The following is a 14,860-nucleotide window of genomic DNA, read 5'->3' on the forward strand; positions in this document are numbered from 1 at the left end:
TTCCGCAAGAAGCAGAAGACCTGGATCTTCATTTCAGCATCTTGAGACCACAAACCTACACACCTTCTCAAGTGCCAGGATACCCTCTTGAGTGATTATGCTAATCAATATAATGTAACATAACAAACTGTGAACACGTTATTAACACCAACAGAGTATAGAGACTGCAGCAAGAAATGATCTAATGAGGGCATCCTAAAACCTCTTAGTTATCTCATTCTCTTGGTGCAACCTAAGGAGCTGATTCTGATGATGACGAGAGAATGAGGGCCTTCTGGTGCCACCTAAGAACTGTTTTCTACGTGCTTGAATAAAAGGGAAAGTAGCTCACCTTTTCCCATATCATCTTCTATATTGCGCTGTGCAGTCTTCGGGACAGTAAAACAACTAGGCCTCGTTATGTGTGGCTGTGGATGTACATGTTACCTAGGAGATTATTCCCTCCACTGCCCACAAAAGAGAATAGGCGACACTAACAGTAGTCCTAACCATTTTAAATGTCTGGAAGGAGACCTCTATGTAGGATAAGAAAAGCATACTGCAGACACCAGGGCAAAGATAGAGCTGAGGTACAGAGCGTCATAAACAATTAAGAGGAGATGAGATCTCACCTTATCATAATGATGTGAATCACTAAGGAGCACTCCAAGTGGGCTTGTAAACTACAGTGAGCACAGTTCCCATTTCTAGATTTTTAAGCACGGGTCTGGCACAGCCTGTTTGTTACCCTGCTTTCCTACCGCCCATAAACATCAAGGCGCAATAAACCACAGCTTTCTACCCTCTTTCCCACACCATCGTCATTCGGGTCATGTCACTCACCATGTGACTTGCCAGTGGAGTTGATTTACTATTTCCTTCCTAACTGGAGAGGGTACTTCAGGGCGACTTTGGGTATGAGGTCCTAACTTGAGACAAACAGGCATTGGCAAAGCTAAAATGTGTGGCTTTGTATACTGAATACACACAGAGTTGTAGGTGCACATGCATGCAACAATTTGACTTGTGGCCCTGTTTTTCAAGATGTTCTCAGGACTACGGTAGGTATCCACCAAACCCTCCTGGAGGACCCCAGCCCACTCACTTCTGTCTCTCAGTAACTTGTGGAAAGCAGTTATGCAACACCACGTTCTCATTTCAACAGCCTATGCTGTTCAAAGCAACCCATTTCTGTATAACCACTTTGAACCGTGGTGCATATCGAGGCAAAATTCTGTACTATCTCTTACTCTCCTGGCTTAAAATCTGCATCCGCGCTGTCACAGATATGTACCGTTATTGATTGCAAAAATCGCTCTGAGATGACTGGTTTTCCGGTAGACACATAGCTCTGAGAGTTGCAATTTCTACTTCGCACAGCTCACCAAATGGCCAGTACATTGAAAGATTAGAGTTGGGTTCACTAGCACACACTTTACACTGATTACGTATTTCACACGTACACCTTGAGGTTATACACTAAGGCCCAGATTTACAGAAAAGGCACAGCAGCACCCATAAATGCTCTGCTGCGTTGCGTGACGGGGAGGGAGCAGGAGAGCGCCATATCTAAACAAATATGGTACTCCCCTCCCCTCTCCCTAGCACTGGCACTGATTTTAGCTGCTGTGCCCCACACACAGACCTTTGCACCATAGTGCAAGGGTGTGTGCGAAAGTCTAGCATAGGTATTGTTCTGGAAGGGTACCCTGCTTATCGACACTAAGGGGCATATTTATACTCTGTTTGCGCCGGATTTGCGTCGTTTTTTTTACGCAAATCCGACGCAAAACTAACTCCATATTTATACTTTGGCGTTAGACGCGTCGAGCGCCAAAGATCTTGGAGTTTGCGTCATTTTTTAGCGTGGACACCTTCCTTGCGTTAATGATATGCAAGGGAGGCGTTCCCTACTAAAAAATGACTCCGAGGCATGTGCGTCGTATTTATACTCCCGGGCAAAAATGACGCCCGGGAGTGGGCGGGTCAAAAAAAATGACGTCTACCCTCGTTAGCGTCATTTTTTAACGCCTGCTCAGGGCAGGCGTTAAGGGACCTGTGGGCTCGGAAAGAGCCCAGAGGTGCCCTCCCATGCCCACAGGGACACCCCCTGCCACCCTTGCCCACCCCAGGAGGACGCCCAAGGATGAAGGGACCCATCCCAGGGAACTTAAGGTAAGTTCAGGTACGTATTATTATTTTTTTTTTTTGTGGCATAGGGGGGCCTGATTTGTGCCCCCCTACATGCCACTATGTCCAATGACCATGCCCAGGGGACATAAGTCCCCTGGGCATGGCCATTGGGCAAGGGGGCATGACTCCTGTCTTTGCTAAGACAGGAGTCATTTCAATGGGGGTTGGAAGTAAAAAAAAAAAAAGGCGCAAATCGGGTTGAGTCGAAAATTTTGCCTCAGCCTGACTTGCCCCATTTTTTGACGCCCATCCTCCATATTCCCCTACGCCGGCGCTGCCTGGTGTAAGTCATTTTTTTTTACGCACACCACTCCGCAGCGCCGGCTAACGCCGGCTAACATCATTGAATAAATACGGCGCTCGCATGGTGCTTCAGAATGGCGTTAGCCGGCGTTAAATTTTTTGACGCACAACTGCGTTGGCGCAGTTGTGCGTCGAAAAGTATAAATATGGCCCTAAATATTTTCCTACTTTGTATGCATGCTGCACATTTCTCCTTTTAACGCCTGCTTTCAAATGGCAACTTTTGGTGCAAAACCCTGTCTAATATTGATTGTAGATAGGGTTTTGCGTCAAAAGGCATGGATGGTTGCATGAGAACACCCGTGCCACCCATGTAACACCCATTTGGTGCTAAGTAATACAAAGCAGTGCTTGGCACCTCTTGAGCACCCTAGCACAACCACAGCATGGACGCAAAAGTACATTACCGTCTCACACACATGCATACTGGAAAGGTATTGCCTCTCACATTCGCCATTCACCCGCAGCACTCCAGCGGCAACAGTGCTGTCTGCCAACCGCTGCAATCAATATTGCAGGATTCTGGGAAACCCCCTGCACAGAGCCCGCGCAGCCGAGCGCAGCTGTCTTCCTGTAATGAAGTGAGCGGCGCTTTCTGCAGGTTTTATGTGAAAGCTTTTAAACTCCCTTTAATGTAAAAACAATAATTACGATCCGTGCTTTTTTTTCCTAGGGAGATATTTTTTTCCTTGTCTGCTTAACCTTCGGGATGTAAACACATTCTCCGTGTACTGCTGGGTAGCGGAACCCGCGAGATTGATGTAGATCTTCCTAAGAAACCCCATTTGCAACAGCTTCTGTGAACTCAATGATCGGAATTACAGGTTGTGTCATAATGGTATTTACCATGTGTGGTAAATACCTGACCCTATTTCAACAAACGGGTAATGAGGGCTAAGGCCTAGGGTCGTGGCAAGGCTTCATCTGCATAACATCCGTAAGAACTCTTCAGGAGACAGGTAGGTCCAATTCAAAAGTTTATTCATAAGAGCAAACCTACACCCGCTTCATCTACAACTCCGCTCCAACTGCCCGCTCAGTTCTCATTCTCGAACCTGGTGTGCGGTTACTATGGAGTCAGTAACCCAGACACCACCTCTCCCTCCTTTAATAATATTTAACAATGTCATGTAAACATGTTTACACAGAGTAGTGTTAACAGAAATTTTAAACCTATCCATAAACATACAATGGAACCAATACATAATAAACAAATACACCAACACCCGTTACTATAGCTTCCCCACAATTCTTCGCACTTTACTGTATGCTTAATCATATTCTTCGCATAGCAAAATCCTCAAATTCCTTTTGGTAACACAACTTCCCTTCCCCTACAAGTCGTCTTAAATGAATGTGCACTTGGTTTATTAGCAGATTGTAGTAAATTATCAGCGGTATCCCCTTGAATGCTGGGAACCATACCCGTAGGCTCAGGAGTGCACCTAGGCTGTGTGGTTTTGTTTATGATATCATCCCACAGCCAATCCATGTTATTTGTACATAAGTTCTCCTTCTTGTGGAATTCTCGAACTGTTTATTTATTACATTTAAACATTCTGTTAAAATGCCAATTTTTTTTATCACTTAACAACACTGACTTATTGTATACTTCACATACACGTAGTGGAACTGAAAATGTGCTACCACCCTTCCTTGTGACCAAGTTTCACTTTAACCCAGTCACCTGGGGATAAACGCACCTCTTGCTCACCATGTTTTTTGTCATACTGCATTTTATACACTTCTTGTATTTTTCTCATATTGTTGTTAACTACAGAGGATGACCGCTTACTACACATTTTCTTATCCTGTAAATTACATTGTCTCTTAGGAAGGGTTCTCTCCCCCTTAATATCCTAAAAGGGCTATATCCAATTCTAGTTGAGGTTATCCTGCATGCCCAAATAGTGCTATTCAGACCTTCCTCCCAATCCTTTCCCCCGCGATGGCAGCCTGTATACTACCCATAATTACTCTCTTAAACAGCTACACTATTCCATTCCCCTCTGGATGGTAAACTGTTTTTTTTGTTGTGATAATTCCATTCCTCCTTGTGAACTCATCAAAATTCTCTGACATAAAGTGCGGTCCATTGTTGCTTAACACATATTTTGGAATACCTTCCCTTGAAAACAGACTCTCTAAGAAGATAACTACTTCTTTCGCCTCAATTTTCTCTGTTACCACAATCTCAGGCTACTTGGAGTAGTTGTCCACGGCGACTATTATGTGTTTCGATATTCCCCAATCATTCAAAACGGGTCCTAATATGTCTAAACTTACTTCTTCCCACAGGCGTTCTGGAAGTATACATTTAGCCATGGAAGGTCTAAGCACAGAGTCGAATTTATCAGCGTTGCAACAAGTAATACAATCCTTCACAAATCTCTCAATTACTGCATTCATACCAGGCCACCAACAAGGATTTAATTCTTCTCTTCAATTTTACTATACCCAGATGCCCTTCATGGTTCAATTCTAAAATCCTTAAACGTAACCCTTCTGGAGGTACTCATTTTTCTCCCCTGAAAATATACCCTGCTTCTCTTACAGATAGTTCATCTTTAATTGCCCAATACTTCCTGCACTCTTCTTGTAGTTTGTCTTTTGTTTCCCACCCTTTGACAATGAGATGTTTTATTAACTCCATATTCTTATCCTTTTTGTATTCCGAATCCCATTCTTCCTTTAATATTACGCTATGTTCATCATTCACTACTGCTACATTGTAATTATCCCAGTCTCCAGTCTTAATCTCTTCTACATGCAGATCGACTTAAATAATCTGCAACTTTATTCATTTTCCTTGGTAGATATTCTACATCATACACATAATCCAACAGCTTTAAGGCAATTCTCGCAACGTGTGGTGTTGCTTTGAGATTCCCACTTGAAGTGAGGACTTTCACTAGTGGCTTGTGATCTGTTCTTAGAATAAATCTTGTTCTCCATATATACTGCCTACATTTTTCCAAGGCCTTCCCAGCAGATAACACCTCCCTTTCAATCACAGAGAATTTCTCTTCTGCAGGTGAAAGTGAACGGGAGGCATAAGCCACTGTGCTTTCACTACTATCTTCAGATACTGGGGTGAGCACTGCGCCTAGAACCTTCCCACTAGCATCTGTTGTAACAATGCTATGTACTCCTATTTTAAATCCCTGCCAGGGACTGGCTTTGCAAATATATAGTGCAATATTTTCAAAATCCATTTGTAATTGCTCATCCCAATTGAACTCCTGCCTTACTTTAAATAATTTTCTCAATTTGTGTGTTTTCATGGCAAAGTTTAGCGTAAAATTCTGTAAGTCCTAACAAGGATCTTACTTCATCTTTCCATGACGGTGCCGGCGAGTCACTAATTGCTCTGATAATATTCTTCTTAGGTGTGATGCCCTCACTACTCACTTCATGTCCCAAATAAGTTACTGAATTAATGGCAAATTTGCACTTCCTTAGTTCTGCTGTTAAACCTACATCAGCTAGCTTCTTCAATACCAATTTGAGTTTGTGATCACGTTTCTCTCTACTATGGCACATAACTAATATGTCATCTTACAAATTAATGACTTTACTCATTCCTTTGAAAAGTTTATACATCAACCCCTGGAATACAGCCGCTGCTGATGCTAACCCAAGTGGCATTCTAATAAACCTGTCACAACCAAATGGAATAATGAATGCTGTAAGGTCCTTGCTAGATGCATGTAACTGGACCTGGTGGTAAGCCAAAGTGAGATCTATGGCGGAGAACCATTTTGCATCTTTGGACTGAGACAGAAGCTCATCAATTTTAGGAAAGGGAAACTTGTCAAAAACAATGTTTTTGTTCAATTCCCTCAAATCAATGCAAAGGCATAAACGTCCATCTGATTTACCAGCTACCACCGGCGAAGCCAACCATTCAGCACTTTCTATTGGTTCAATAATTCCTTTACCTGCCAACGATTCAAATTCCAGAACAACATTTTCTCTTATGCCTATAGGTATATTTCTAACTTTGTGACATACTGGAATGGCGCCCTCCTTTAATTTGATTTTATGTGTAAACCCTTTTAGTTTCCCGACATTACCCGAAAACACACTTGGACATTGTTCCTTAACCATTTCTTCCAGTTTTAAAGTGGGAACCTTGACAAGCATCACTTGGTCCCCACCGTTAGGGTTCAACACAATGCGCAAGGTGTCATGTCCAATCCACCCAAGAATCAAAGGCCCTTTCTAAGCAATGTATAACTTCCATGGGCCTTCTGTTCTTAAATTTGAAAACTACATCTTTTCGCCTGTAAACGTCACTGGATGTATGTCAGTGGAATGCAGCTGTTCCCCCAACACAGCTGCGAATTTCTCTTCCCATACAGAACGCTGAATAATGGAGTATGGAGATCATGAGTCTGCAACCACTTGCATATTAATTCCATTTATGCTTAAATCACACTTCGTTTTACATTAACATTAACATCTAAAATGTATCATTTTCACTAATACCTAATACAGTCTCATCACTCGTGGAATAATGTTAATCTGTCTCCTCTCTAGTTACTACACATTTTACCATATGATTTTTTGCACTTTTCTTTTTCCTACACACTCTTTCATAATGTCCTACGATTCCACAATACGTGCCTTTAATTTTAACTGCTGGACAGCTTCTATCTTATGCAAAATGTCCTTTGTTGCCACACCTAAAACACATGGAACACTTGTCTACATATTTATAATTACTTTTAGTCATTTTCTCTTTTACGGAGTAATTGTCCATTCTCCTTCCCTGATCTATGGGATGACTAATCTTGCATAAAGCTTCTTCCCCATTTTTGTTTTTGAGAACCACATTAGCGCATCTCTTAGACATTTCTGCTTTTTTCACAATTGCGACCACCTCATTTAAAGGTGACTCGCTACACACCTACAATTTCTCCTGTATACTAGTGTTGTTTGAATGCATAGTTACTTGGTCTCTAATTAGGTAATCCTGTAGTATGCCAAATTTGCAATTTACGACGAGTTTCTTTAAAGCTGATATGTAATCTTCAACTGTTTCATTAGATAATTGTTTCCTTTAAAATAATGCATAGCTGTCAATTGCCACACAGACTGTTGGTTGATAATACACATCTAAATCTTCCAGTGCATCCTTGAATGTATTAGTATCCCCGGTTTGTATATCCTTTTTTCCAATTTGACTGTCAATACATTAACCTTCAGGACCAAGGCTATGCAATAGAATCTTCTTTTTCCTGGAAGGTGTAAACTGTTTGTCGTTCTCTTCTTTTAGCGCAGATAAGTATTAAAAAAAATACTCCTTCCGATCTGGCCATTTAAGTAAAGGATCTCTTGGTCTCGGGAGAAATGGTACAGGAGGAGTTAAGCTACAGCTTTGGGCACACATCTTCAATTAAATAGTAAATCCTCCGTGCTGCAGTCTTTATTGTGTGCGTACCACAGTGTAAGGTCACTACAGTTAACGCACTTGACTCCTCTTGTGTGCCTACCTTTAATACCAACTTTTTGTGCTTATGATAATGTATAATACACTCTGTCACTCAAAGCTGAACACTCACTTGGAACATTACGAAATGTGTGTAGCCCTGTGCTCTGCTAATGTTATTACCTTATTTTTAAAATAGTGAATCCAACTGTCGGCAGAGACCAGGGCAGCGAGCGGAACTGGAGACGTCGTAATTCCCCCAACCTAAAATAGCCGGGCTGTACGCATGTCATGTACGTAATCCTTTGAAGTAGCGTGTTGCGTCACATGCGTAATCTTTTGAAAGAGCACATCACTTACGTGATCCATTGAAGGAGCCTGCGTCAGAATAGATTGTTCGTGCAGCACGGTACGAGCACCACACATCCAAATTCAGATTAATGCCAAAAGGTGAGTTTTTTTTCCCCTGAAAGTCTGTACCTTCACAGCTGAATGGAAGTCAGCTGATGGAAGTCATCCGGCATCTTAATTGTCCCTTCTTAAGGCTGCCGCATAGGTTTCTTTTTTGGATATCTTGTTTGCTCTCCTATCACAAAGTACTGTTGCATCCCACGCTCGTCGCCATTATGTAAGAACTCTTCATGAGACAGGTAGGTCCAATTCAAGAGTTTATTCAGGAGAGCAAACCTACAACCGCCTCATCTACAACTCCACTCCAACTGCCCGCTCATCTTCTCATTCTTGAACCTGGTGTGCAGATACTATTGAGTCAGTAACCTGAACCTTCAGGATGTAAACACATCCTCTGTGTACTGCTGGGAAGCGGAATCCACAATATTGATGTAGAGCTTCTCAAGAAACCCCATTTACAACAGCTTCTAAGAACTCAATGTTTGAAATTACAAGTTGTGTGATTACCATGTGCAGAAAATACCTGACCCTATTCCAACAAACTTGTGATGAGGGCTAATGTCTAGGATCATGGCAAGACTTCATCGGCACAACATATGCACTGAAAACTGATTGGTAAAATAATTAACTGAACTTATGTCATGATCAAAACAAACTCTATCATGGAGGTCAAACAGGCATATCCAGAGGACGCACTTCTGACATACAAATTGCTTTTTAGTTAGGCTGACCAGACTTTCAGAACCAAAAACTTGAACGGTGATGGGCATAGAAGTAGGACTAAATAGAGGCACTGGCCTGGGATATTGAAGGACTGCAATAAAGCACCCACCGTCAAAGAAGGCAGGTCCCACTGCCATATTACACAAACCTATAAACATACATCTAAGAATACTATAACAGACCAGCTTTTCTACGTTTGTGCACTTTGTTTCTTTAAAAAAAATGTCTAGGCTCGGAAAAAGAATAGAGATTTAAAGTTGGATATCCTTCCACACACATGCAAGGTCATTCAGGGTTTCATTGCATACTGGGACTTGTGGCCCACTATATATAATTATCATTATTTGATGCAGTGCAATGCAGCAAGAAAACGTGCGCATCAAACGGAGAGAGCAGGAATGTGCCATATTTACTAGCATATGGCTCATTCCTTATCTTTACCTCTCTGCGCTGGTGCACTCAGTGCAGCCAGTGTGAAGGCAGGCACCCTTGCATCATGGTGTAAGAGTTCCTTCATTGCAGGCAGGATTGTTTATGTGCAGGAAGGACTCCTTTCAATTTATATTCACCCGACCCTCTCCCAAAATCTGGGGCAAGTTTTTGTATTAGTAAAAAGTGCCAGGGCACAGGAACAGTCCTTGTAAAACCAGAAGTGACAGGACATCACTGTTAACTGTATCACTTTCAGCCCCACCATATCCATGTGGATTCCAAAGCATAATTTGAAAAAGACTGCATATACTCAGATGTTGAAACTATGCATCAAATGTTTTGGCAGGCTATATAGCGCTGTATAAATGCAATTGTAACACAACACATTGCACATTTTATTTTTTATTTTTCACCAACATAAAATGAAGGCTATTCAGATGCATTGAACGGTATGTGTGTGTGTGTGTAAACATGGATATACTTCATTTAGTTACAAAATACAATTTTAACTCACTTTTTAAATAAGCTGCCTTCTGTGTTTTTTATCTTGAAGTTCTGCTCTGGTGTCATTGCAGTGTTGCTGTCTAGCTTGCCTTTAAGTTAAATACACCAAAAGGGGGAAATACATTAGCCAAACAAATGTTCAATCTATTAATTTATTGTTGACCACAAAGCTGTAGATCATTGTAGGCATTCTCGTTTTACTCATCGTTATGTAGTGAAACATGTGTGTGAGTCTCCCAGTAGAAAAGATAGATGAGATGGAGATTAATGTTCATAGGTTTGTGAATTGCATTTTGTAGTAAGCAATGTTACTGCAGTACTACTTTATGTACTAAAAAATGCAGTTTGTGAATCGGGCCCACAAAGTTCATTAATGGTTGTGATGACTGGCCGAAGAGTGGGGAAAAGGGTTTCTGGCATTAGTGGCTCATTGCTCTAAGGTTTTATAAGAGCAAACTAGAAAGCAAAGGTCCTAGCTTTTCCATATGTTGCTTTATGTTGATACCACAGAGTATTCTCAACAATACTGTGCGATAGTTTTCAAACAGTGGAATCAGGCCATTTGAAGGCAAATTGTTCTATATGATGCTTGCAGTGAAGTTGTACGGCACACCTCTCTTCACTTCTCCGCACTCTGTTCAGGCTCGGCAAATACAGAGGAGGGCTCTGGAGACAAAACCAAGTGTGGGCAAGAGAAATTTGATTTCTTCATAAATAGGTTTCTTACCTTTTTAATATGAAGACTTCATTTCACTACAAATTTGCAAGCATTGGCTGCATTCTAATGCTGCCAAATGCAATCTGCACGCCACGTGTGTGCGAATTGCGAGATTGGGGTAGGAGACAATTATTTCCTCGTAAGATCTCATGCTCCTAGTTTTAACTGTTGAATGGTTGGCCTTTTTTGATATTGTAGCCAGGTCACAAGTTCATTTGAAATTACTTGTTTGTTATCTGTTTCTAACCTGCCAATAAAGAAAAGTGATCTTTTTGACTTCAAATCGGCTGATCTATTTTGTTCCGCAGAAGATACACTTTAATTCGAGCAGATACAGCAGATTTCACCAATGAAAACATCTATCATTTCATGAGGGATATTTCATTAAATGTTTATTACATTATGGATATAGATGAATAATTCAGGCTTTCAAATCTATTGGCTGGTAGAAAGGTAGGGTAATATTAAAGTGAGGGGCAAGAAGCTAAAAAAAAAGTTCAGAAGGAAAAAAACAAGGAAAGTGGAATTGACAATATTAGAAATGTTTTGGTAAATATCCAAGGCATTTTGTTGTAACCCTATCCGTCAGCTTACCTGTTACCCATGAGAAAAGGCACCCTGACGCAGTCAAACAGGGTAGGGGACTGGCATATTTAAAAAAATTAAATATAGCATGCTTCGATGAGTGAGCCGACCACTTTTGATATTAGGATCTCTGCCCTGCAAGGTCAGTGTACTGTGTTGTTTTGTTGGACATGTGGTGGGTCTGTGAAAACCTCATCTCAGGAAGCAGCTTTAATCCGAGCTACAAAGGTGATAGATCATTGTTGATGTAATGGAGTGGAAATAGTGCAGAACTAGACATGTACCCCGTTGGTAAGTATCATAAAGTCTCCCCTGTAGGGGTGTGAAAATTGCTTCTGACTTCTCTCTGTTATGAAGTAGGTGCTGGGAAAAATGGAGTATGCACGGTAGAGCTGCTTGTTCCTTCTGACTGTGGAGGGAGAACTGAGTAGAAGGTTGATAGTTGGGAGTGGGAGAGACCACTTATAATTTTTTTGTTAAACTCTTATACTTTGACTTTCCTTATGTTTATTAAGAAAGCATGAACTAATCATTCATTGGTCCCACGGTACAAGGAAACAAACACAAAAATCAGCAAAAAATGCCCACATAATCATCACAATCATACAAACACTTCATAACCCTAAAAAATGCAGCTTCCCTGTCATGAAGTAAGTTTTTATCCCTTCATTGACTTGGAGTACATCAAAATGAAACCTTATTGGAAGTTAGCAAAACTGGATAGCTTTTGATGCCCTGATTTACTAAGTTTTCACACAACGCAGTTCAAAATGTGCTGCACAGAATGGCAAGAAAAGGTAAACAAATCTACAAAGGTTGGCCTACTGCTGGTACCGTCACGTAGAAAGCATGATCAACAGATCTGAACTCTGGTTCAAAGGAGAGTGTGTACTCTCTTGCATAGGTCTTACAGTGGAGACATACTATTCCAGAACCAATTCCTGTGCCTATACATATGTAGAATGATCAGATACATTGAAAGTGTGATGCTCAGCACACATGCATCGCATCCGTTTTGAAGAAAATCAGTGCATTCCTGCTTGTTTGTGCCCTACTTCCTCTTAGAATATGTGTTTGACACAGAGGCCAAGTGTTGCTCTATTAGATGATTGAGCTTTGAGTCAAAACCTATGAGTATTTGCCACTGACCCACCGTAGAAACCCCACCACAACTCAAAGTGGATTTGCTGCTGTGAAAAAGACACCTCTGCAGCGCAAACACTCTGCACTGGAAAGAAAATCCCATCTGCATTTTGCATTGTGTTAGCACTGGTTTAGAGCCTTAGTAAATATCTCTAAAACTTTTTTGTACTCTATTCTAAATAGCCACTTGTTTAGATTGGTCTATGTACACCTTTGCAGGGAAACTGTAAAACCCTAGAAATGCGCCTGCCTCGAGGAAGTGTAAAGTTTTGGTGCAAATACGTGACTACAAATGTTGGGAGTTAGGAGTTTGGTAGTAATAATGTGCATATTGCTACCTTGTGTTAGTTTGGAAAGCTGTCCAAATGCGATAGCAAAACCCAGCATAACACTTTGATTGGGTTTGTGTTACAAACGTAACGCAAATCCAGCGCACAGCATTAGTAAATCTGGGCCTGTAGGTGTACCCGTGCTGTAAAGAGCAGCACATATGGAATGTTGGAAACGTTAGGAAAAAATACAAACATTTATTCTTGTTAGCGCCTGCCACAGGCAATATTATTGTCTGGTACAGTGCCCTGCCTACTTTTGTTAGTAAATAGGGCTTTTCATCAAAACCATGGGTTGTAGCATGAAAACACCCATTTACCACCAACAGAACACCTCCTTGATGCAAAGTAACAGAAAGCAGCCCAGAGCTCAATTTGCATTACTTTACAGGCTCCAATTCAGTGCAAAAACAGTTTAGCGCTGGAAAGTAAATAATTTATCATCATTTGCTCCGGTTTGTGTCACATTTTGTAAATTTGCACAGTGCAAAGTGTTGATAAATAAGTCCTGTAGGTTTGTTGTGAAGATCTGCTCCCAGAATGGGTGGCATTGTGACTAAAACTGCTCTGTTTTATGTACAGAGGCTGGAAGCTCAGTTTTGGTAACGAAAAAAGCATATATTAGAAAACTAAACCATCTGCAACATGAGAGTCCTGACTGACAATCATAACAGCATAATCTAAAAACAACTAAACTAGAAAAGGATACTTAGAATGACAATAGAGAACAATGTATCCCTTACCACAAGGAGAGTAGTATAAGGCTCAACGAATTGAATGTAATAGAGGGTACCCACAGTGTATGAGGGTAGCACGTTTTTCAGAATCCTCCAATGATACTAGCACAGAAAGAGATGGGGGCCCCCTGGCCAGAAGAGGTCCTGCTTATATTTAGAGGTCCCTGCACTCATGGTATGGATCTCTGTGATAAAAGTGTGTCCGCTGCTTTGTTCGATTATCTTTCATCACAATTGCATGCCGACCATGCCGCTGTGTGTTTTTTGTCCCGTTTTGCATTATTTTTTTCCTTTTCGGGAAGAAACCCCCAGGGCAGGAGGCTATTACTTGAAAGCAAGAGGGATAAGTCCTTGAGGTGCAGATAAGTTTCTCCACGTATGTCAGCAGCATTGTCACATTCCCCTTCTTGTCTTGCATGATGATTACGGCACTGAACAATCTCTGAAGGTCACTCAAGGTGATAGTCACTGTGAAGCAGTTGTCCAATAAAGGGGGCACTGTCAAGTCAACGGTTTCCAGCGTGGAGCCAGCTGATGATCTGGTCCTGGAAACCCTGGCACACCCAACTCTAAATAAGGCAGGGAAACGCCGAATATGCTAGGGAGGGAGCACTGCTGATTTATCCAGCCCACCAAATTCTAAATGAGGCCTAAAGACTTTTGTAAAAACAAGGATACTTCAAGACTTTACCACCACTTATGCAATGAAATCTTGACTTTTAAAAGCGTGATTTCGAATGAATTTGAAGAAATACATGCAAATCTAAAAAAATAAGTGAAATCTATTCCCTTTGAGGAAAATAATATAGCCTTAAGCAATTCTGCAAGTAATGACAAAATTGTAATCAAACCAGCTGACAAATGCGTATTGAAATTTGATCTCTGTACTGCTTACTACTCGTGTCGTGGTGTTTAAGTACTTTATGGCAAGTAGCACGCTACCCGGAAGGCCAAAGTTAATGATCAATCCATTACTATACGCGAGCCCTGTCATGCGGTGTAACTCCTCTATTTCTCATTGACAGGGACAAGAGTGCCTTCTGTCCTCAGTATTGTTTGCCATTGCCATGGAGCCATTGGCCACCAGGTTACGGCAGCACTATTCTAGCTATGGCCTATACTTCACTTTACGTAGGCTCTTCATATTGTGGTATCAAGATGATATGATGCTGTACATCAGGGATCCTGAGACCAATGTTCGGCTCGTACTATATTAATTCATCAGGTTTGGAGCCATCATCAGGGTCACCATTAATTGGTTGATATTTACTGAATTCCCACCTACCCCTTCTACAAGTGAATGCTTTGTGGAGTTTCCATCGAGGTGGGCCAATTAGGTTATTAAGTACTTAGGTATCTGGAGCAGGCT

This window comes from Pleurodeles waltl, chromosome 6 (genome assembly GCF_031143425.1).
Source record: "Pleurodeles waltl isolate 20211129_DDA chromosome 6, aPleWal1.hap1.20221129, whole genome shotgun sequence".
Lineage (NCBI taxonomy): Eukaryota > Metazoa > Chordata > Amphibia > Caudata > Salamandridae > Pleurodeles > Pleurodeles waltl.